The following is a 25,675-nucleotide window of genomic DNA, read 5'->3' as shown; positions in this document are numbered from 1 at the left end:
CTAACCCACTGCACACACATCAAAAACAAAAGAGCATCTATGGGTCTTTATACTGTAAGGTTTTACTTTCTTCTCCCCTACTTTCCTACTATTGGTCCTTCCATCTAGACCTTACCATCTGCAGTGGTCTACATTTGGGACCCTTACAGTAAACATGTGCTACCTCTCTGAAAAGTCATGCAGCTGCTCCCAGCTCCGTCTCTGCATGACCAGGCGAGTAAGTGCAGACCTCTTCTTGCATCTGTGTGGTTCTCTTTTCCTTAGGCTGAAATGCTGCTCTCCCCGTCAGCTGTGAGGATGCACTTACCGCCCTCTTGCCCACCATGGTATGGGGCCTGGAGAGCTAAGCTTGTGTCTGCTCTGACTTTGGAGAGTCCCCAGAGGGGTCATTCCTCGGCAGCTCGTTCCATCACTGAGAAGTGCTGCCTGAGATCCCAGAGTTGCCTGCACCCTTGAGGTTCCTCTTTGGTCATTGTTCCTTGCTTGGACTTCTTTAGAAGTCTAGAGACTTCCGAGGTTGGTGAGCAGACTGTGTCCTTAACAAGCACTTTGTTTCTCAGGGCCTCCCCAGGTCCCTAACCACCTCCCTCTCAGACTCCCAAACCCTGGAACTGAATTCAAGGCAACCTTCTTCCCTCTTTGAAAGGTTTAACAAACAGCATCTAAACTTTTACCTTGGAAAGCACATTAACCAAGTTCCAAGTCACATGAATTAAGGGATGGCCCACTTAAACCACACTGAGTAGCTCCGAGGAATGTCTCCACTGGTACAAGTGCAAAATCCAAGCAAAGGCCCTGATTAGCAACTGAGTGTGCTTCGGGACACCGGCCCCTCCTGCCTGGCCCTCTGCCGCTGCAGCAACACATGTGAACAACACGGTAACTGAGCACACCCCTGAGCACACCCTGGGAAACAGACTGCAACCCTCCCTGGCGCCCGGTGATTACAGGCCAAGGCTGAAAGCAGCAACAAGAACCAAGAAACAAAGCCTTCTGTGAAACCAGAAACCACACAAGGTCACAAAAACAGCAAGAACTTGTAAATCCTGAAAACCCTTCAGTGAGGAATTTTCCTAAGCACCTGTGTCCAGCTCTGAACCAACAGTGGCTTGACACATACCTGAGACGATGAGAGCACAAATCCAGCCGCCCCTCCGGAAAGACCATTCAAGGTCACGGGCGTTTTAAGATGTGGCTCTCTTTAGGGCTTATCTGTGGAAAAACATCCAAGGCACAGACCAAAGAGCCGCTTTGAAAACACACTTAAGACAGACCACAACCTTGCACACCGCTGTGGCCTCAGGTGAGAGGAGGTGGAGGTGAGGGCCGCCCGGCACCAATGTCTGGTCAAACGGCAGGTAGGGGACTTCATGCACACCTACACTACTTCAGAGCCTGGGCTCAACGGCGAGGTAGGGGGAAGAAGGGAAGAGGCTCTTATAAATAATGCTGACAAAATCAAGTACCAAGAAAGCAAGTGTCCTGTTAACTAGTTTCTTTTTTAAAGAAATAAAATCTGGCTGGGCATAGTGGCTCACGCCTGTAATCCCAGCACTTTGGGAGGCCAAGGCAGACAGATCTTCTGAAGTCAGAAGTTTGAGACCAGCCTGGCCAACATGGCAAAACCCCATCTCTACTACAAATGCAAAAAATTAGCCCAGCATGGTGGCACATGCCCGTAGTCCCAGCTCCTCAGGAGGCTGAGGCAGGAGAATTGCTTGAACTCGGGAGGTGGCAGTTGCAGTGACCCGAGATCATACCACTGCACTCCAGCCTGGGAGAAAGAGTGAGACTCCATCTCAAAAATAAATAAATAAATAAATAAAAATTAATTAATTAATTAAAATAAAGAAATAAAATCTCTCTTGCCCCATCCACCCTCCCTTCAAGAGTTTAAGGAAAATCACCACAAAGAGAAAACCAAAGTCAGTCAAAAGCTGCTTAAAGGATGTGCAATTGCATGTGATTGAGAAAGTCTCTGTATGATTAAAGCCAGAAAGAAGGCTGTGTACTTGGCAAATACTAGGCACTGTATTTAGGCAAATATTCTTTCAACTATCAGTCTCCTCCTCCCACAACACACCTCCCTAATTTGCAAAGATTTGTTTAATAGAGCAGTGGTTCTCAAAGTGTGGTCCCAGACCCCAAACAGGATCACCTGGGAACTTGACAGAAATGCAAATTCTCATCATCCAATCAGCCTGAGACCTGCTGAATCGGAAACCCTGGGAGACCCACTGTACTCCGCCTGGATCCTTCAGTGCGGACCAGGGGCCCAGCACCAGCAGGTGCCACAGGCACAGAAGCCAGATGTTGCTCTGATCCTTACAGCCGCAGAGGTGGCCAAAGACCCCTCCCCAGCTGCTTCCCCCACAGGTGGGGGCTTGGGACACTTCCCAGGTGGCAGAGCTGTGGTGGTGGCGGCAGTGGTAGGAGGCCCAGGTTGAGACATGAGGGGAAGAACAATGTCTAGGGCAACGGTCCCTGAACTTGTTTGCACAAGGTACCCACCCAGAAGCCTCGAAAACACAGATGCCCAGTCCCACCCCTAGAAATGGTGATTCAGTTGGTCTAGAGGTGGGGGTGGCAGCCTGACTTTGGAATTTGAAAAGCTCCCCAGGTGATGATAATGTGCAAACAAGTTTAGATCTGCCTACAGTCTTGTGACTGTTAAAACAGAGATGGGGCAGGACACAAAAGGCACCTTCCATGTGGAGGTGGAGGTGGAGGGGAGTGAGGCAATGGCCCCGCCTGCTACACCAGGGAGGACTTGGCCTGAACCAGCTGGGGGTCATCCATTTCTGAGTGCTCCAGGGGCCTGGCACCAGCAAGGGCTTGATGCACATGGACTCAGGTATTATAACCTATTTTCCCTCTTAGGACTCTGGGACTAAGGCAGGTTATTATTAACCTCCAAGTCAGACAATCTCCAAAGAAACCAGGACTCAAACCTGGGGCTGCACAGCTGGAGTAGGAGTGTGGTTCCCAAGCTACGAAACCAGTAAGTGCGACCCTACCTCCAGTTCCCTGATGTAATATCCAATAATGAGACGAGTACTACTCATCTTTCTTTTAAATTTAATTGTGGGAAAATATCCATAACAAAATTTACCATTTTAACCATTTTTAAGTATAGAGTGCAGCAGCATTAAGTACGTTCACACTGTTGTACAACATCATCCCCAGCCATTTCCAGAACTTTTTCCATCTTGCAAAAGTGAAACCTTCGCTCCCTTCCCCAAACCCCCCGCAACCATCATTCTGTTTTCTGTTTCTGAATATGACTACTCTAGGGAACCTAATCTAAATGAAATCATATAGAGTATTTGTCCTTTTGTGACTGGCTGATTTCACTCAGCATAATGTCCTCAAGGTTCATTCATGTTGTTGCATGTGTCAGAATGTCCTTCCTTTTTAGGACTGAATAATATTCTATATTTCTTCTTAAAGAAACAATTCTCAACTTTAAAGTCTAAACTCTATAGTCAAACCCTGCATTTTCCATGCCTAAAAGCACAGACACTGCAGTTCTTGTGCAATGAATGGTAAATGCATCCTTCAATCTTTTGTGGGGAAATTTGCAGTATGTTCTCCATTTTTTATCTGTCTTGTATTTTGGCCTCATATTCAGACCAGAAGAATCTGCTTTACAATTTGAATCACAAGGGATCCGAGATGGGTGCTGTAGCCAACCCGACTTAACAGGCAGCATTTCTAAGCACAGAAGAGAGAGAATTGAATCTGATTTGAAGGGATTCAGGAAAGGCTCATAAAACTTCAGTGAATGTCCCATGCTTCTAAGATCCTCTTCTTTTTGTCATAGCATGATGTCTAAACCCACAGCATAGTTCTTCAGCTATTTCTGAATTGCTGAGATTAACCAAAAACCAATCCCAAAAAGAGATAAAAATAATTGATTCAAACTGATTATACAATAAAGGGGACTTATTTCCTTAAAACTGGAAAAATACAAAAATAGGGTAGGTTTCAGGCACGATTTATTCTGGGCTACTACTGCAGTTTTCAGTGATTCTTCCAGTCCTGTCTCTCACCCCACAATGACTTTGTCCTTAGGTTGGCTTCCCTCCGGATCACAAGATGTCCTCAGACACCTACTGGAGCTATGTGGACCCTTATTCACATCCAGAGAGAACACTGCTTCCCAGAACCACCAAACCACAGTTCTGAGCAGCGTTCTAAGGGATCAACCTGAGCTGTGGCCAGGAAATGCCTCCCTGCTGATTACAGGGTAGGGTATAGTCCATCTTTTGGGGAAGGGAGGATGCTCTAATGCTAGTTGGGGTTAATTTCACCCAAAATGCGTGGCTGCTATGCAGTGCAGATAAGAGTGGTCCCTAGAACAAAATCTGGGTGCTGTGAGCAAAAGGAAATGGTTGCCGATCCATGTCCCCCAAGGCACCCCATGGCCTAAGTAATGCTCCATGTTAATCCTTGTGTCAAAATTTCACATACTTCTTGAGAAGGCCTTGATTGGAGTAGTAAGCAAACTAGCCTTTTAACTTTTTCCCGTCTCAGGGAATTGATTTATCCTCTGTGATCACATTAATGTTTGCAGATGTCTTGATCTTCATTAATTATGTGAATTTTTGTAAAGTTGAACATTGAAGCCAACAGCAGCCATACTTCTCTTTTAGGAAAATGGCAGCCACTCTGAGCCTCAAGGTTTACACAGCCCACAACATTTTCTGGATGGGACTGTACATGCAGCATGGGGGACATCTGAGTCACCAGCTACTCATCTTGTATAGCAAGAGAACAAGAAAAAACTGAGTATAGTAACCAAGGAAGAAAATCATAAAAGTTCACACACTGAAAACAACTTTCTAATTCTCTTACCCATAGTTGGCCACAGTTGAGCTAAGAATCATCACCAACAGTTAACTCAAAAAGGCATGCAAGTATGTGGTAAGATACTATAATTTTGAGGTTAGAAAATAAATCCACGTGTTTATAACTTAAGTAACAGTGATTTCAATCAAGGAGTATTAATGACTATACCCTTAGAAAAAGAATGATTCTAACCACTTAGCCTTCAGTACCCACCCCCTATCAAAAACAAACACATTCTGTGATAACAAACATCATAATATGATCTTTATTTGTCTGCCCTGGAAAAAAACACATCAAATCATGACTAGTGTTCCTGTTATTCATTCCTCCCCAACAAGTGGGAAAAAAAAAAAAAAAAGTGACCTTTTGGCTGGGCACGGTGGCTAATGCCTATAATCTCACCTCTTTAAAAGTAAAAATAAATAAATAAACAAATTAGCTGGGCATGGTGGTGCACACATGTAGTTCTAGGTACTAAGGAGGCTAAGAGAGGAGGATTATTTGAGCCCAAGAGTTCAAGGCTTCAGTGAGCTATGATTGTGCCACTGTGCTCCAGTCTGGCCAACAGAGACCTAATTCTTAAAAAATAAATAAATACATAAATAAATACATAAATACATAAATAAATATTTTTTAAGTGATCTCTTGAAGTCTTCCTTCATGCTTATTTTTCACAAACCTTTCTTAGGTTCAGAACAGCTTGTTCAATATTAATTCCGTAGAATAGAGCCGACCACACTATGAGGACTCAATTTGAAAACAGTATACTAAAAATATCAGTGATTTTCAAAAAATTCTTTTCCAGACTAGAAATTATCAATAAATCAAAAAATTATGAATTAGTCGTTTTTAGTAAAGTTGGTATTTCACAAATTTTTTTAAGTCAGAAAATTCCTTATAAACACCTGTTTCACGTTTTTAGAAATTTTCAAATGATTCCACAGTTGCTACTTGGTCAATAAAGAAAAACTTCATGCTTTTACTTCAACTAGAATTCTCTGTTCGCAGTTTGGGGGTCTCACTGGTCAGTGTGTGCATGAGAACTAAAGGGATGTATGCACTTTAGAGCTCATCTGTGCAAGCCGGGCTTTCCTTACCTATGCTGCTATAAACACACTGCTAGAAGAGGGACATTTAAGCTATTCTCATGCTGTTACAAGATTAAATGCCTCCCTACCTATTTAAAAAAAAAAAAATGTCAGTGGAGAAGAAGGAAGGAGGGAGGGAAGGAAACTCAGCTTGAACGTCAATAACTTGATAAGCTTGCTGCTGATAAACAAAGAACACCCTGGGCTTTGTAGCAATTGCCAATATCCAAACCAATCAGCAAACAATCCAAGCTTAACCCTAACCTTAATTTTTTTCCCCCTTCATTATAGAAAATGTTTAAACCTCTTGCACAAGTTGTTATTCATAAGTGAGTTGCAGGGGGGAACCCAAGCCTCGATCTAAGATACTCTTCAACGTGCATGCAGGCCTCACCAGTGATTTCTCTGGAGGCATATTCTGACCAAATAAATTGCCTCACCTGCAACATCACCATTTACTAGGTCTCACTATATATAAATAACTTCTCAGCTTACTCACTAAAGCCTTGTGCAGGTTTCTCTTACCTCCTCAAATACGTCTGCACATGTAAGCACACACATCTGCACATTGGTTTGCTTTATTCACAGGAACCTGGGAACCCCTACGAAACAGCAGTGAGGAAGGGGAGAGAGGGTGGGTGGGTACCCAGAAGAAGGGAAATAAGAAGACAATGTACAGGAAAACAACAACAATAAAAATCCTAAGTAGTTGTGTTCTCCAAAGAACTAAATGTAAATGGTCCTAGCACACACTAGAAAAACAAGAGCAGCAGGGGGTATGTGTTAGTAATCTTTCTGAGTTCCACATTGGGCGCTTGGATGGAGGGATCAAAGATGAATGGTATACAAACAGTGCCACAGCTGACTCTCCCACCGTGAAGACCCCATTGGATTCCAAGGTGCACTTCCTCATATAACAACAATCCAACTCTCACCAACAATCCTCATTCAAAGTTTCATCCACAAAACAAAGTCCTCAGCAGCGACTCTCCACCTTTAAATGTTCAAATGTACTGCCATGGGGACTAAGAAGACACAACTGGGACCTTTTTATTGACTGTTGATTTCTAAAGTTTTAGGGGTCAGAAGTCTCTGAGAATGTGGTGTCTTCTGGGGACCCTCCTACCAAGAAAAACGCATACAGACAAATTTTGACACAATTTTGACATGGTAGACATTCAGGATTCTGTGTTGGAAAGGAATTCCAACTTAGATCCCTGCTGGCAAGCAGAACCAGGACAGGGCTGGGAGCCGGAGGGACCTGAGACAGTTATTGCTGCCTGTTGACCGCTAATGGCCAACTTACACAGATTCCCCACACCCTAAAACCATCCCTGGTCTTCCCTGTCAAAAGGTCCTTAGGGTGAAACTCTATGCCTAAACCTATGCCTTCCCCTTTTACTTTTTATTGATGTGTAATATTTGTACATATTTATAGGGTAAATATTGTATTTTGAGACATGTATGCAATGTATAATGTATGCGATGTTTAATGATCAGAATATCCATCATTTCAAACATTTGTTATTTCTTTGTGTTGGGAACATTTCTAATCTTCTAGCTATTTGGAAATATACAGTAAATTACTGTTAACTATAGTCACCCTATTAGAATGCATTCCCCTCTATCTAACTGAATGTTTGTACTCAATCTCTACCCCTCTTCACCACCCCCTTTTCCAGTCTCTGGTAACCATCACTCTACTCTCTACATCCAAGAGATCAACTTTTTTGCTCCCACATATACATGAGAACATGTGATATTTGTCTCTGCCTTCCCCTAACTTTTAATGCCAGCAGAGAGACATTCATTCTGCCCATGATCACACTCATTATTATCTGGAAGTCAGAATGACACGGTGGACACCTAGGATTCCACATTGGAAAGAATTCCAACTTAGATCCCTGTCAGAGAGAAAAACCAGGGCAGAGCCAGGAAGGGAAGAGGCTTGAGAGGCAGCAAGTGCTGACTGTTGACAGTTAATGACCAACACAGAGATCTACAGAGAACAAGGAGGCAACCAAAGACCACAGAGAGGCTAAGACAAAGACAGGAGATTAACACTCACCGGAATAATCCACCAGATGGAAGGGGATGGAAAATCTCAAATCCTGCTTTAAAGAAATTTTGCCTGGAAAAACCTTTGGGCATGTGCCATGTACAAGTTTAAATAAGCAAGACAAACAGCTATGGCTAATAAGTGTAAAAGCAGTGCTACTGATAAGAAAGTAGAAGAGAATGACAAATTCCCAGGCAAAATGAGATACAGAAAGTAACCATGTCAACAATGTATAATGGCACTGTCGATAAGTCCCCTCCATATCCTGGTCTAATTAAACCTTTTTCACAAACGCCAGCAATCAATAAAAAATTATTTCTTATTCAATGTGGACTTCAGCTTTAATTACTAGCTGTACAACACACTGTGATTCTGAGAGCATCTGATCTGCTTGAATATACTTCTTACCAAGTCTAAAAGAATGACATGATGACATACTGTCTTTTTTTCCCTTCCTCATCTGTAGCACTGTTGCTGGACTGAGGCCTTAGAAGGCCCCTGGGAGCAGCTGATGCATACAGCTTTATGAGCTCTTACAGAAAAAGAACAAAAGGAAGTCAGCAGACAAGGTGAGAATGAGTTAACTTCCATTCATTTTTAACACCTTATACCCCTTAGAGCAAAAATAGGTGAGTCTGGAAATGCTTTAAAAGCCTTACATGACTTAAGCAACAAAACACAATGCCTATCCCTTCATGGACAAATTAGCTACAAGGTACACACCACAAAGGTGCAGAAATGTTATTCTTTGATGCTATTTGCTTACAAAGATCAAGAGTCTTCCTGTCTAAAAATGTTCACAGAACTGAAAGAAATACATATTTATACACTTAAAACTGTTGCTGATTATTTTGATTTAGAGATTTTATGTCAAATAGTTAAAATAACAGGTCAAATAAATTATTTTTGCAACAAATATTAAGTGGATTTGCATTTCACATTGTATAGATGTATTAATATGGAAGCTCTGAGAGATCAGGTCATGGGTTTTTTTTTTGTTTTTTTATTGCGAGGGGGAGATGGAATCTTGTTTGGTCGCCCAGGCTGGAGTGCAGTGGCGCGATCTCCGTTCACTGCAACCTCTGTCTCCTGCAACCTCTGCCTCCTGGGCTCACACCATTCTCCTGCCTCAGCCTCCCGAGTAGCTGGGACTACAGGCGCCCGCCACCACGCCCGGCTAATTTTTTTTTTTTTTTTACTTTTCATAGAGATGGGGTTTTTACCATGTTAGCCAGGATGGTCTCGAACTCCTGACCTCGTGATCCGCCCACCTCAGCCTCCCAAAGTGCTGGGACTACAGGTGCCAGTCACCACGCCCGGCTAATTTTTTTTTTTTTTTGTACTTTTCATAGAGGCGGGGTTTTACCGTGTTAGCCAGCATGGTCTCGATCTCCTGACCTCGTGATCCGCCTGCCTCAGCCTCCCAAAGTGCTGGGACTACAGGCGCGAGCCACCGTGCCAGGTGATGAGCCTTTTTTTTTTTGAGATGGAGTCTCGCTCTGTCACCCAGGCTGGAGTGCAGGGGCGCAATCTCGGCTCCCTGCAACCTCCAACTCTGGTTCAAGTTGATTCTCCTGCCTCAGTCTCCCGAGTAGCTGAAATTAACAGGCATGCACCACCACACCCAGCTAGTTTTTGTATTTTTAGTAAAGATGGAGTTTCACCATGTTGGCCAGGATGGTCTCCATTTCCTGATCTCATGATCCACCCGCCTCAGCCTCCCAAAGTACTGGGATACAGGCGTAAGCCACCGCACCTGGCCGGGTTGTGCGTTTTTACTTTAAAATTTGATACCTCTTGCACAATGCCACAGTGTAGAACGGGCATCCAATGAGTACTTTCGTTGGAAGGGCTACTTATCAACTAAAATCAAAGATACAAAAAAAAATCTCGGTGCCCAATTTCCTGAACACAGGAGCTCATCCAAGGTCCTGAAGGTGTACATGAGAACAGAACTGTGGAGAAAGGCTTTTTATTTGGCAGCCAGCACAGGAGTCTACCATTTCCTGTAGCAAGTTAGCTTACTAACTTGCAAAGTCTGTCTGTCTTCCTATGGATCGGAATTTCACCTATGCTTCACCTCATGACTAGAGGCACACACCACCACTCACTCAGCTGTGGTCTGCAGATTGAGGAACCCTGGGACCTTCTATTATTTTACCACATTCTCAGGAAAACATCACCCCACACACAAACACGCAAGTATTCAAACAATGCCACGGATCTGACTTGGGAGGTAAGACGTTTGGGAGGTGGAGACACAGTGTTCCCCACCTCTTCCCTGTCCTACTGGCACCAGCAGGAGGTGGAAGCCCTATCCTGCCAGGGACACCATATCCACTGCCAGATGAAACAAAATGGGTTCAAGTGGAAAGTTTTTTGTTCATGTGCTCTATTCCTTTAACATCCTATTTTAACTAAAAATCATGTTTTAATATATTAAATTCTACCATTTCAAAAAACGTATCAAGGTAAATCTACCTACAAGATTCGCTGCACTTGCAAATTGCAGATTATCAACAATAAGAAATATTTTCTGGGTTATTCAAAAATAAATCTCTTTCATCATTTTTTTAAAAAGCTTTTAAAGGGAAAATGAACTTTGCTTTTGGCCTCGGTTTTTCAAAATATGATGAAAAGGTGGAAAACAGCACAAACCAAGCCCCACCGGGTAATTCCAGTTATGCCTCATGTATCAAAATGCCCTTCCATACTTCACAGCAGTAGCGACCCTGACAGAAGTGTCAGTACTCCCTGAATCCAAACCGCAGCATGGAATGAAAGCCTGCCTGGAAAAGAAGAATGGAACAGAAATACCCACACTCAGAAAAGACATTTCATCCTACCTATGAAAAATTTAAATACTGAGGTCACTCATCCTCCAGTACACTTAACTGAGAGATTACATGAAAAACCTAACCAATGCATGTAAAAAGGAACTATCTAAAAATAATGATCCAGAGAATACAACAAAAAGAAATACAGATGGAAAAAAAAATAAATGAATTCTAATGAACCATGTGGAAATCCTACCAGGACCAGAAGGTACCCCTGGGTGGATAGGCAATTAACGGGGGGAAAGGGAGGGGAATGGCACACTTGGTCTCTACTCTGAGCCTCGTCCCTATGCTGACACCATGCAGCCCTGGAATAATGTAGCTGGCTAGATGAGCTGGAGTTTTTCTACAAACAGAATCATACATTTGTTACTTGCTTAAGTAACCTCCTGTGGAGATTTTCACAATAACCTGAATTAACAAAATAATATTAATTCTGACAGCACAGAATTATAGATACAAGATGCTCATGACAAAACAGTTGCTGTTTCTGCTGTCTCCAAGAATAAATCAACACACTTGCGTCCCACCACTCACAACAACTGCATCAACTTTGGCAGAGATTAATATTATCAAGTTTTTACAAGAGGACTAAAAAGGGACCACAGGGATATTAAGAGGGGTACGTATGGACCCACAGAGAGTTAATCAGTCGATAAATACATTATCCAATCCCCAACTCAAATACTCAAATCACACAACTATATTAAAAATATGAAGAATATTAAGGATGACCCTTGAAGTATAAAATGTAATGATTATTTTTATCTTTCAATGGATCAAAGTTCTCATGTTACAACATTCATAAAATTGGAATTTTCAGAATACCTACTTTAAACTATAAATCCATTAAGCAGAAAAATGGAGGAAAAGTGAGAGGTGGGAATCAGAAAGAGACAACGGAGACAGGCGCTCAGCAAAACCAGGTGGGAGAGGAAAGGGATTTCTGGGGATTTGGAAAACCTTATGGATTTATATTTATCACTTGGATAATCAATAGTTTATTATTACTGAATTTACTTAAGCTTTAGAATTAATGAATTAGGGGAATTCTGATTCAATGAAAAACCTTTCAGAGATACCCTAATGACTGAAGAATGAAGCACACTTGATGGCCTTGAACTGTTCCATACCTGCCTGGGGTCCCAGCTCACCCTTCACCCATGCCCTTCCTCACGACAGGCTGCCTCCAAGTCCTGCAGTCTGTAAAGAACACCGTCCTCCTCCTGCCCTAGCCCAGGTCCCCACCTGTACCTTGGTAAGGGGTTGCACCACTGCCATGCACAGAACTGGAACTGGACACCCTCTCCCTTGTGTGGCATCAGCATGCCCACCATGGGATACTCATCACTAGCAGGACAACACTGACCCATCTGCCCTCTCCCTGCTGGACCATGGACACCTTAAGGCCAAACAAAGCTGACTCCAGGTGCACGCTGGCTGAGAAGGAGTGGATTGTGCAATCATGGGGGAGAATTTCTACAATGCTAGGGTACTGCAAAGAATGTAGCCATTCTAAATGAAACATAAGATCAGGTGGTAAGTTTAGAATATTTTTCTTTTTAAAGAGCTTTCACTTCTATTATTGGGATGTATTCTCAACACACTTCTAAATAATTATTGTTGGCACAGCCAGGCAAGGTGGCTCATGTCTGTAATCCCAGCACTTTGGGAGGCTGAGGTGGTTAGCTCACTTGATGCCAGGAGTTGAGACGAGCCTGGCCAACATGGTGGCACTCCACCTCTATAAAAAAAAAAAAAAAAAGAAAAGAAAAAAAAAATTAGCCAGGCGTGGTGGCTCACACCTGTGGCCCAAGCTACTTGGGAGGCTGAGGCACAAGAATCATTTGAACCTGGGAGGCAGAGGTTGCGGGGAACCAAGATTGCACCTCAGCCTGGGCAACAGAGCAAGACTGTCTCGAAAAGGAAAGAAAAGAACGAAAAGAAAAGAAAAGAAAAGAGAAAAGAAGAGAGGAGAGAGGAGAGAAGACAGGAGAGAAGAGAGAAGAGGGAGAGGAGAGAAGAAAAGAGAGAAAAGAGAAGAAAAGAAAAGAAAAAAGAAAAGGTGTTAGCATGATCATTGGGTGAGAGACAGACATACATTAACTTTATATCCATTTCAGAACAAAGATTGAAGACTGAAGCCCTGAAGTTAGGCAATGAAAAGCAAATCTTCTGGATACAACTGGATACAATGGACTATTATTCACCCATAAAAAGGGATGAAGTACTGACACATTACAACATGGATGAACCTTAAAAATATTATGCTAAGTGAAAGAAGCCAGACACAAAAGGTCACATATTATATAACTGCATTTATATGCACTATCCAAAATAGGTGAATCCATAGAAACAGAATGCAGACTGGTGGTTGCCAAGAGCTGAGCAGAAAGGGGAATGGTGAGTAACTGCTTAAGGGGTACAGGCTTTCCTTACGGCATGACAAACATATTTTGGAACTAGACAGAGATGGTAGTTGCACAACAGTATGAATATACTAAATGTCACTGAGTTGTTCACCTTTAAATGGACAATTTTATGTTATATGAATTTTACCTCTATAAAAAAATTTTTTTAAACAAATCTTCCACCACATGTATCAAAGAGGAAGTCTAAAACAGACTCCTGTTTTCTCTGAAAACACATGGGCACTCAGTGGAGCTGGAAATAGAACAGTTTAAAGAATTATTCGAAGATGAATTTACTGTTATTAGGAAAAAATCTACAAATTGTTTAAATTGGTTTAATATTTTCTATTATTTAATTATCTCTGAAAATGCTTCACAGTATTTATAAAATGTCCTCTTTTCTGTGCTAGAAGCCTCTATCTGTAATGAACTCTACTTTCCCTTATTTGGTAAAAGATCCCAGCATTCTTCCATATGTAATTCCTTTGGTGCAAACACTGTACCAACATTCTATGTGTGTTACTCATGATGGTTAATTATTTTAGCACATAATTTTTACTTCTAAAAGTTCCCCTCTTTCTTGTGATAAAAGTAGTGTTAAAAAAGAAAAAAAAATACAATAACAAAAAAAAATCCTGCTAAAGCCTGTTTGTGAATATTACTCCATTCCATTATAAATTACAAAATTTTCTGTGACTTTTTCTGGTTAATAAGGAGAAAAGTTATATCCCAGTAAAGACACGAAAGCTTCAGGTAATTAAAAGCTCTACTAAGTAATGAAAAGCCAATGCTGTAGTGAAGAGGTGTGGGCTGAAAGAAGATGGGGTGTTAAATATGCAAACTAAATGTCTATTTATTGCTAATACAGCCCTCACAAGAACAAATCAGATGCCATGCCAAGTGGTCTTATCAACAACATTTGTTTTCTTTAGGAGAACTGAAAAGCTAAAACACGCACCTCTGCCTGGCCACACACAAAGCATGCCCCCACCTAAGCACCCAAGATAGGAAAGAAAGCTCTAGAAGCACAGTACATGGCCACTGAAAGCTACATACATGCTAATGGGGTCACGCTGGGCAAGGTGGCATCACAGCTGCAGAGCCCTGTTAGAAGTATGTAACATGTACGAGCACATGTGGACAACCCAATCATTTGGAAGTAGGCTTTATTTGGTCAGGAGTCTCTAAACGACTTTCCAGTCTAAGCATTCAAAATGAAAGCACAAAAGAGGTTAAAACCACTTAACCCAGTTGTAACAAAGGAATTTGTACCAGAATTTAAAATTACAACCTGGATGAGATCAAAACCCTTAGGCTTTCAAAGGGACTTCACAACCTTTCCAGGGTTCTGTGGATGCTACCTGTTAACATGGTTTACAATGCCTCACCAACAAGGAGAGACGGGTGGGGAGGTGGACAAGGCTACCCAGTCCATGCCAAGACAAGGACACATTCTTTGTTCTTTAACAAAAAAACAATCGAGTCCCAGCCACATCAGTTGTACCATGTTGACTGTTGCTAAAATCAAACAAGCAAACAAACTAAGGCCCTCCAGGTTATTTGCAACCCTCAATTCATATCCTGAAGTACAACACCAAAAATTAACAAAAGGAAAGTGGAAAGACCTGAACACATGAAGAAAAACAAAGCCGGACTGGAACAAAACATTTCCCTAACTAGGCTATATAAGACGAGCACCACAGAACATGTCAATATGAAATGAGAGCTTATCAAAATGGCATTTATGCACATTGCATTCGTTTTAATTTTCTCTCAAAGTTTCCTTTTCCTTTTAAATTTAGTTGACAAGTTAGAGTACATGTGATCTCTGTAACAGAAAAACTAACCACTGGAATACATGTTGTCGGGGGTTTTTTTTTTTTTTTTTTGAAATGGAGCCTCGCTCGGTTGCCAGGCTGGAGTGCTAAGCTCACTGCAACCTCCGCCTCCCAGGTTCAAGCGATTCTACTGCCTCAGCCTCCCGAGTAGCTGGGACTACAGGCGCATGCCACCATACCCAGCTAATTTTTATATTTTTAGTAGAGATGGGTTTTCACCATGTTGGCCAGGATGGTCTTGATCTATTGACCTTGTGATCGGACAGCCTCAGCCTCCTAAAGTGCTGGGATTACAGGCATGAGCCATGTGCCCGGCCTGTTTTCTGTTTGCCCTTTTTTTTTTTTGAGACAGAGTTTCACTCTCGTTGCCCAGGCTGGAGCGTAATGATGCAATCTTGGCTCACTGCAACCTCCACCTCCTGGGTTCAAGCAATTCTCCTGCCTCAGCCTCCCGAGTAACTGGGATTACAGGTGCCCGCCACCACGCCCAGCTAATTTTTGTATTTTTAGTAGAGACAAGGTTTCACCATGCTGGCTAGGCTGGTCTCAAACTCCTGACCTCAGGTGTCTGCCTCGGCTTCCCAAAGTGCTGAGATTAGAGGTGTGAGCTACCATGCCTGGCTGGAATATACGTATTTTTGAAAGATTTTTTCACTTAAAATTTTTTGTGGAATAAGTAATAGAATCACAAGGTTCACAAATCAAAATGAAGTCTGAGGCAGGAGATCACTTGAGCCCAGGAGTTTGAGGCTGCGATGGGCTATGCTTGTGCCAGTGCACTCCAGTCTGGGCAAGAGAGCCAGACTCCAACTCAAAAACCAAAAAGAAAAAAAAAAAAGAAAAGAAAAAAGAAAAATCAAATGATATAAACAACATTTATTCATTTCTTATATATTCTTCCAATGTTTTTTATGCAAATATAATGGTCACTCTACATGTGCAGAATTACTATTATTCAGACCAAGTAAGCTACATCATCACAAAGATGGGAAAATGTACCCTGCAGTATCTAAACGAACATCATACAGGCCCCCAAACAGGGAATAAATGCTAGGTAGGCAAGACTGACTGATATAGCAGGTAAAGAACAATCAAGGGCTGTGTAGTTAAGATGTATGATTTGTCTGTTTTTCCCACTAAACAGTGAGCCCTCTGCAGCCAGGAACAGTGGCTTGCTCATCACTGTACCCCTCCATACCTAGAAGGGTTGCCTGGCACTTGAAAGGTGGCCAACAAATGTTTGTGGAATAAATGCATCAACCAATATTCCATCATGGAGGAGCTAGGGACTGAATGGGACCTGAAAGGATGGAGGGATGCAGAGATACTTACAGAGGCAAAGACTGTTCTGACAGGGACAACAGTTCAAGCTCACAGGTAAGACCACTAAGGATGGAAATGTGGTCGGAGAGTCCGCCTCAACCTCAGCAGAAAGAGGCAAGTTCCTGAAAGATGCATGCATTCACATGGCCCTTCCTGCCTGGGAGGCGACAGTGAGGAGCAGTACCTGCACACAGGGCTCTGGCAGACTCAACCAGGTAGCCAGTCTCAGACAAACTATGGAGGCAAATCACGAAGGTTTGATCCCTGGCCCTGTCCTCTGTGACTGGTCCATTAAGTCACTTTTCCTGCCTGGTTTGAATGCTTCCCTGTCCATGTCCATCCCTCGCTTCCTTCCAGGACTCTGTAGTACTTTCCCCTTTCCCAGTGTGGCTAGGCATTGTTTTCTCCCTCCCTCTCTGCCCCTGCAACTCACACAGGACCCAGCAAAAGCTTGCCATCAGAGACAACACCAGCCAATAACAGACTGCAGACACCGAAGTGCTCCACAGTGCCCCTGTAGACTCTCCTACTGGAGAACATTCTGCAACTCGGAGCCAGGGTTGCCTGAGACACAGAGCTGCAGAGACCAGCAGTAAGGCAGGCAGGTCACCTGTCCACTGGCACAGAGGCCAGGTGGTGTTTAGGCCCCGACTCTACCAAGAAGATAACGATCTACAAAGCTCTGTGCTAAACTCATCTCCAGTTTATTTTACATTTGGCAAGAGGAAGCTGTTCAGTATATATGTCACTTTGAAATGCTTTCATAAATTAGACATCGAAAAGCAAACAACATGGCCAAAAAGAGCTGAGCGACAACTCCCTTCCCATTTTTATCACTGTGATGTTATTTGGTTTGTATCAAAGGATGGGTAATCAGAAAACATAAGAAATAAGCCTTCTTACATAATATACTCTCCAGACTGGACAGTGACTTGGAGTTCCCAAAACACAATCTCTGTCCTAAAACCTCCTACATGGAACTGAAGAGCTGGACTAGACACACTCCAATCACTACAAGTGGTGCCAGTCTGGTCTCCTTCTCCTGCCCGAGACAACCCCTGTCAGACGCCCTGTTGCAAGAGCCAACATGCACACACGCCTGCAATGCCACAGCGACATGCACTCAGCTCAGTTGGAGACACACAAGTACCCATATAAATGGTCAAAATGTTCAAGTCTCACAGTAAATAATGGCACTTGTATTAGAGCTGTCATATAAAAATCTGTAACACTTCAAGAGACCATTATGGAGCTATTAAAAAGATTTTGCATTCAGGTTTCAAGATGACTTAGGCAGAATGCCACCACTATAGTAATTACTTTATTTATCACTATGTAAATGGTTTTTTGTTTTTTGTTTGTTTTTTTGGAGGCGGAGTCTCACTCTGTTGCCCAGGCTGGAGTGCAACGGCATAATCCTGGCTCACTACGACCTCTACCTCCCAGGTCCAAGCCATTCTCCTGCCCTCAGCCTCCCAAGTAGCTGGGATTACAGGCGTGCTGGACGCCCAGCTAGTTTTTGTAATTTTTTTTTTTTTAGTAGAGATGGAGTTCCACCATGTTGGCCAGGCTGGTCTCGAACTCCTGACTTCAGGTGATCCACTTACCTTGGCCTCCCAAAGTGCTGGGATTACAGGCGTGAGCCACCACACCCAGTTGGATGCTCAATTTAAAAAGAGAAAAACAATTCATTTAAAAAGAGAAAAATGATGGTGTTCTCACACAATAACCAAGCAAAATGTGGCAGCAAAGGCAGTGGCTCTGTCTGCAAATAATGGTCATCTTGAATTAGAAGTCTCACAGTACCATGGAACAGGCAGCTGAAATATTTGAGGAATTAAAAACTAGCAAAATAAAGTAATTCTGCAAGACACATTGTGGCTGAACCTCAGATGGCCAGCACAGGAACCTCTTTAATTAGCAGGTTCAGGCACTTTACCTTTCAGACCCGATACACATAGATATCTTAAACAAAGTACGTGCCCCAGGAACTAAAAATGCCTTGAAAATATTCAACTCTATCTGACATATTGCTCCAGATCCCTACAAAATTTGAAAATAAATCTTCTTTTATTCAGTACAGAAGTGGTTAAGAAATCTTCTGACATACATGCATAGCAACAATTTCCAGGTCCTTACTTGTGCTGGCAATTTGAAAGGACATGAAGCTGTTTCTAGAGTATCTCACTGCAATAATACATGTGTTCATCAAACAGACCCCCTGGGGGGTCCTTCTTCTGTAATGCAGGGGAAGGTACTTCCCATGTCGGACCAAGTCAGAGAAGTGCTTCGGCACTTACATCCTGACTTCCTGAGAAATGAGAGAACACACTAAATAATTCCAAAGACAGGACTGCTATTAAAATTAAGAACAGACATACATAGGTTTAACCTAATACTACTGTCTTTTCTGGGGCACTTTGGATAAAAACACTGTGAACATGAGACAGAAACACCTGCACTGAGATACAGATGGCAATACCCTCAAATTTGGGCCAAGCTGGTTAGGCATTTTGTCTCAAGTTTTTCAGCTGTGGAGTGAAGAAGTGTCCCCTCCCCCTGTGCATGTGTACATACTTACAGGCATACAACTGATGTCATTAACATTGATAGAATGTATGATTTGCTATACTGAGTGATAGAGACAGAGGATGAGGACTCTAAGAAACACAGTCCTTTCTGTAAGAGAAACATACTGTATTATGCTTCCTTTATATAAGTATCCTACTTCCTCATAGTTGAGGGCAATCCAGCCCCACTGATGCAGCACCACACTCAGAACTGTTTCCAAATGCAGACATGCACATCTTTTTTCTACCTCCATCTCACAATACAGCAAAGAAAAATGTACGCAAATACATTCTTTATGGGGAAGACAGTGGCCTGAAGAAACATACTTGATCCTGCCTCCCTCACAGTCCACTCTCTAAAGTAACAAGAACAGTAATCTAATGAGCTTACAGGTAATGCATGGGATGAGAGTGAGGGCCTTCTGAGGCCCTCAGGATCTCCCAAATCTCCAAGACGGAGAGCAGGTACAGTTCTCCATGGTCAGTGTACCTGGGAGTATATCCAAAGGGAAGAAGGCCCTGCACCCTGCTCATCCTGCTGTCCCAGCTGAAACTAGAGGGAAGGGGGGCTTCCATGGAAGATGGAACTGTTCCCAAGCCTTATGTAGTCAGAAGAGACTGGGAACAGAGCAACTTAGCGGCACAGTATCTGTTTCGTGGCTTATCATCTACCATCTGCTGGTCTGCCATTCCTTTAGTGACACTAACCCATGACTTGTGTGATGGCTGAGGGCAGCCATCAGCAGGCAAAGAAAAATCATGACCCACTGAGGACGACGCAGGAGCCTGAGGGAGGGTGACCAAGCTCAGCTGCAACAGGTGGCACCAGCTGAAACAGAACTAATCAAACCAAGAAAGGAGAACCGGACAGGAAAAGGAGTCTAAGAGCATACGTGGAGACACAATTGGAGTATAAAAACTTTCAGGAATTTAAAAAAAAAAAACTTTAAAATTTTAAATTGAAGAGAAAAGATCTATTGCTCTGGAGTATCAGATTCTGGAGGATTAAGAAGAAGAAATGGGGGCACCCAAGAGCAAGGAATAAGAATCTACTAGAATCCACGAGTGAAAAGACAGAAAACACATCCAGAAGACAGAGAAAGTCATGGGAATGGCAGAAATTGCGGAAATGGAAACCTTGGTGGAAGAATTAGTGATTTAATGCTGGTAACTATTTCAGGAAAAAAAATAAAGATCTATTTTCGAATTGTTAGGCATTGGTACGTTTGAAAATAACACACTTTTCAAATTAGCAAAGGACTTGTTCAATTAACATGGGAATTGAGAAAAAAAAGAAAGTAAAATAAATGGCAACCATTGAATAAGATGAAAGCAATAAAGCAAAATTTATACATTATCACAGTAAAGAAAGACAAGGCAGAATGTCCCTATTAAAGAACAAAACTGTCTCACTGGGTTTTAAAAGTCCAGCTCTAGTTAAAAACAAACAGTTGAACAAGAGTATACCAAGCAAAGTCAAGTAAAAAGAAAGCAAAGCTGGCAACAGTAAAATCAAACAAAGAAGAACTAAAGGCCATTAGGCATTAAACTGGACAGAGAGGCATATTACATGTGATAAATATGTAATCCCTGAAAAATAAAAAAATTACACATATTGATGCATCAAGCAAAATGGCAGATAAACACACTAAGCATTTCTCTTAGAAATATGAAAGTTTAAAAATTATAAAGTGGCTCACGCCTGTAACCCCAGCACTTGGGGAGGCTGAGGCAGGCAGATCATTTGAGGTCAGGAGTTTGAGACCAGCCTGGCCAATATAGTGAGATCCCATCTCTACCAAAAATATAAAAATCAGTCAGGCATAGTGGCATGCACCTGTAATCCCAGCTACTTAGGAGGCTGAGGCAGTAGAATCACGTGAACCCAGAAGACAGAGGCTGCAGTGAGCCGAGATCGCGCCACTGCACTCCAGGCTGGGCAACAGTGAAACTCTGTCTCAAAAAAAAAAAAAAGAAAAGATAAAAGGTACATCATTAACTGTCAATTTGACAACTGAAAACACACATGAATTTGGAAGATCTGACTATAATGCAATCGGTAAGTTTGATTTACTAAATATAGAAAATAAAACCTTTGCATTTTACAAAGGGCGTAATTTTTAATGTTCACAAAGCAATTAAAATTTAATCATGTACTTGGACATAAGTAAACGTTAATAAATCCCCTCAGATACCTCAGAGCTGCATTCATAAATCATATAAACGATATCAAAAAGTAAGCAAAAGAAAAACTCAGGGACAGACATACTTCTAAGTAATGTCAGAATCAAAGGTCAAATAAATATTTTAATTACAAACCATCTAGAAAACAACAAAAAGGAGATCAATTCTCTAAAAACAAAAATACATAACAAAAGCAATTTTCAAAGAAAATTTATAGCCTTAAATGCCATTATTTTAAGAAGACTAAAAAGCAAATGAGACAGGCATTCAACTTAATAAACTTGAATAAAAAAGTGAATAAAAATTAAATATTGAGATGAAATTAAAAGCAGGATAAATATAAAATTAATATACCTAATTTTTTGAAGACAATAAAATATATAAACTTCTAACAAACTTAAGGGGAAAAAAACAAAAAAAAAAGCAAAAATATGTCTTAGTAACAAGAAAGGGTTTATTATGATTACCAGAGAAATTATAACAATATTACAAATAACTCTGTGCAATAAACTCAAATTATAGACAAATTCTTTCCCAGCAAGTAGAAAACATCAAAACCCAGAGAAAAGGTTAAAAAGCTAAACAGAGTAACTATAACATACTGAAAAACTAAAAAATTTGTTTTAAAATGTTTTGGGATGGGACTATAGGGGATGCCTGTGAAGTTTTCCAGTTAGTTTTACTTTAATTTTTTTTTATAAAAACAGGTATTTTCTATATTATGTAAATGCTTTTAGACTCTGGGAAAGGGTGAAATTCTTCTTAAATTATTTAAAAAACATAATCCTAATATCAATACCTGATAGAATGCAAACAAGGAAGAAAACTACAGACCCCTATCTGTAGGGGTTTGTAGGCTACAGTCACAATTTTAAAAAAAATTAGCAAATCAATTAGCAACATATCCAAAGAGTACCATACCATAACAAATTAGGGCTTATTCCAGGAATGCAAAGATGATTCAATATTGGGAAATCTAATCAACGTAATTTATTACGCCACCAAATAAAAGCAAAAGCTCACAATTCTATCATGCCAAAAAGGCATTTCATTAAATTCATCAGCCTCTTCCAATAAAAATTAAAACATGAATGGGTATACACAACTTAAATTTGATAAACTATATTTAACAAAACTTAACATATTCCTTGTTAAAACACATTTTTATTTAAATCAGGAACAAGGCAGTGACGGTTTTTTTGTTTTTTTTGGTTTTTTTTTTTTTGAGTTGGAGTTTTGCTCTGTCATTCAGGCGCAGGGCAGTGGCACGATCTAGGCTCACTGCAACCTCTGCCTCCCAGGTTCAAGCAATTCTCCTGCCTCAGCCTCCCGAGTAGCTGGGCTTACAAGCACCCACCACCACGCCCAGCTAGTTTTTGTGTTTTTAGTAGAGATGGGGTTTTGCCATGTTGGTCAGGGTGGTCTCAAACTCCTGACCTCAGGTGATCCACTCACTTCAGCCTCCCAAATTGCTGTGATTACAGGCATGAGCCACCATGCCCAGCCACCAATGCACTTTTCTATAGTACCAGCAAAGTTGAATGTATACACATACACAAGTGAATTTACTGTAATCCTGTTTCATTAGTGAAACATAGAAAAAACAAGACACAACATGACTGTCCATCAACATATGATGGCTCAACTAAACTACGAATCATCCATATTGTGAACTGCTGAAATTTTAACTTATTTCAAACTCTGCAGCAACTGACCTAAATTGACATCCATACACTGAGAAAAAGTAAAAATGTTACAAAATACTATATAGAGGCCATTCATTATACTAATAGCATGATCTCATTTTTATAAAAACCTAAAACTATACTGCATATATGCATATATTTTAATATTCCTAAAGAAAGATTAACGTGGACATAAAATTTTCCATATATATCTTTTATTTTACACTTGCATCACTTTTTATTTTTTATTAAAGAGAATTTTAAAGAGACCAGATATATACATATTTATCTGTTTCGATGACACAAAGTACCTTCTAGGCACACAACATTTAGAAAAGAAATTCTCTGTGTATTATTTCTTGGGAAGGTAGGAAGGGAGCAGCTATCCTCAGATCAGCTATCCTCAGATCAACCTAAGCGTGAATCCTGACTTCATTTAGTAGCAAGTTCTTTAGTCTCTAGGAGCCTCTGTTCCCTCATCTATAAAATGGGGATAATTTTCTCCCACCTCTCATTAGCCTGTTACGAGGATTAAATGTTTACACCTAACCTGCAAATCAGTCATTACTAGCGTTCTTTTATTCTAAGCTCATTCCTCTCAAAAACAAAGACAGAAAAGGAACCAAACTTCCCTCCCTGTGGTTTCCAAGAGCTGCCTGGCAGTACCTAACCATGGCTGTGCTGCTTCGGAACGCAGCAAAGGTTCAGTGGGGACTCCTTTTCAGTGTTACTGTAGCTGCCAGTGTGAGTCAAAGGTGAGCTGAAAATGCTCGTGGGTCCTCAGTTTTCATGTTGGGAGTTTATCACAACCACACCACCATCCTTCACCTTCTCAACTGGCACTTAAAAAGCAGCAACTCACTCAAATACTCACAGGCAGATTCCTGGCAGGAGCCGGGGATTTCCTGGAGATTGCTTAAGACTCTTTTGGACAATCAGAAAAGGACAAAGGAAGCACTAGCAGAGCCCTTTACTTCCAAATCCTCAGGTTCTCCTCCAAAACAGAAATGCAGAAAGAAAACATCAGGGAGAGCCACGGCTACTGCAGCCAAGCTGCCTGGATTAATTAAGGGTCATTAAAAGCAGAAAAGAAAAACGAAAGGGAAAATTTAGATACCTGGTTACCTCCCAATCCTGATACTGATCCCATTCTGTAAGCTATTATTAATAACAAAATATGAAGAAGAAAAAATTATCAACAGGAAAGAGAGTTACACTGTGCAATAAATATACATTTAAATTTTCTGAAAAAGGAAAACAAGGCTTCACTGAGAAATGAGTTGGCTGGAAGGAAGGCTGGAGCCCTGCAATATCAAGAGGCAGATCTGTCCTAGAGGAGGGAGGGCATGGAAACTTCTTGCAACAAAGTCTTTTCAAGAGTGAAAAGGAAAAGCATCTCAGCTTAAACTGAAAGTATCCTTTCTCTATTACAGAAGGAACTCACATACAAGAGAGACCTCCCAACTCACATCTTTGTATCTCACATTTTCCAAGATACTTGTTTCATGATCCAAATAATATCATAAAAAGTAATAAAACCATCTGTAAGAAACATTAATTCGCCATGGTTTGGCTAACAGAATTCTTCACAATCTCCTCCTGGATGATAAAGTTAAAAGCTAAATGAAATGAGTCAAAAGCTTCTTTTGTGTAAAATCCAATTAACTTTATAAATATACTCTCAGGAGAAAAAAACCCCACATCTCCTTTAAGAGCAGGAATTTATATAAAAATTTATATGATTATAGGTTGGGCATAGTGGCTCACATCTGTAATCCTAGCACTTTAAGAAGCCAAGGCAGGTGGATTGCTTGAGGCCAGGAGTTCGAGATAAGCTTGGGCAATAGAAAGACCCTGTCTCTACAACAAATAAAAAATAAATTAAAAAAATTAATTAGCTATGTATGGTGGTGCACACTTGTCCCAGCTACTTGGGGGGCTGAGGCGGGAGGACTGCTTGAGCCAAGAGGTCAAGGCTGCAGTGAGCAGAGATCGTGCCACTGCACTCCAGCCTGAGCGACAGAGTGAGACCCTGTCTCTTTTGGTTATTTTTGAGACTCCGTCCCCCCTCAAAAAAATAGTATGATTTTCCAGCCCTAAACATATTCCTTACCTCATCTGAGTAACTTTGGCTACTATTTTAGGTTTTCCTTCTGCAATATTTGATATTGATTGAAATAATGCATTTTAACTAAAATTGAATTATGTATTGCTTATAATAACAATCAATTTAATATTATACATATCCACATGTCAGGTACATTTGGGGGATAAGGCTCAAATATTTTCTTTTTTTTTAGACAGAGTCTCACTCTGTCACTCAGGCTGGAGTACAGTGGCGCGATCTCAGCTCACTGCAAGCCCCACCTCCCAGGTTCATGCCATTCTCCTGCCTCAGCCTCCGGAGTAGCTGGGACTACAGGCACCGGCCACCATGCCTGGCTAATTTTTTTTTTTGCATTTTCAGTAGAGACAGGGTTTCACCGTGTTAGGATGGTCTCGATCTCCTGACCTCGTGATCCACCCCTCTTGGCCTCCCCAAGTACTGGGATTATAGGCGTGAGCCACTGTGCCCAGCCAAGGCTCACATATTTTCATTAATAAACACTCTATTCTTTAAAAGTGAATTTTGATGAAAACAACTCCACAGACAGCAGGACCCATTATCCAGGATGGCCACATGCCCTGAGTTCTCACAGTTCTGATTTTATAGAAAAATGACCTGCTGTGGGCTCAGAAAATAGTCATACATGTCAACAGTTCACATACAAATGTTTTGTGGAAAGCATGTGCTTGTCATTGGCTAATACAGAGGCAGGAAGGTCCGGA

At 41.4% G+C, this 25,675-nt stretch overlaps 1 protein-coding gene and 1 long non-coding RNA gene across 6 annotated transcripts in view; one reads left to right on the top strand and one right to left on the bottom strand.

The window, feature by feature from the left end:
- The window catches only part of IGF1R (insulin like growth factor 1 receptor), a 319,076-nt gene that overhangs the window by 188,530 nt on the left and 104,871 nt on the right, over positions 1 to 25,675 (bottom strand). The window lies entirely within an intron of this gene.
- Positions 1,284 to 4,265, top strand: LOC123574689 (uncharacterized). The gene is made up of 3 exons (XR_006699864.1): positions 1,284 to 1,358; positions 2,881 to 3,001; positions 4,075 to 4,265. It is a non-coding gene; the product is annotated as an uncharacterized lncRNA (long non-coding RNA).

This window comes from Macaca fascicularis, chromosome 7, assembly GCF_037993035.2.
Source record: "Macaca fascicularis isolate 582-1 chromosome 7, T2T-MFA8v1.1".
Classification (NCBI taxonomy): domain Eukaryota; kingdom Metazoa; phylum Chordata; class Mammalia; order Primates; family Cercopithecidae; genus Macaca; species Macaca fascicularis.
Note: the sequence above shows the minus strand (reverse complement) of the source record. Positions and strands in the feature narration are given on the sequence as shown.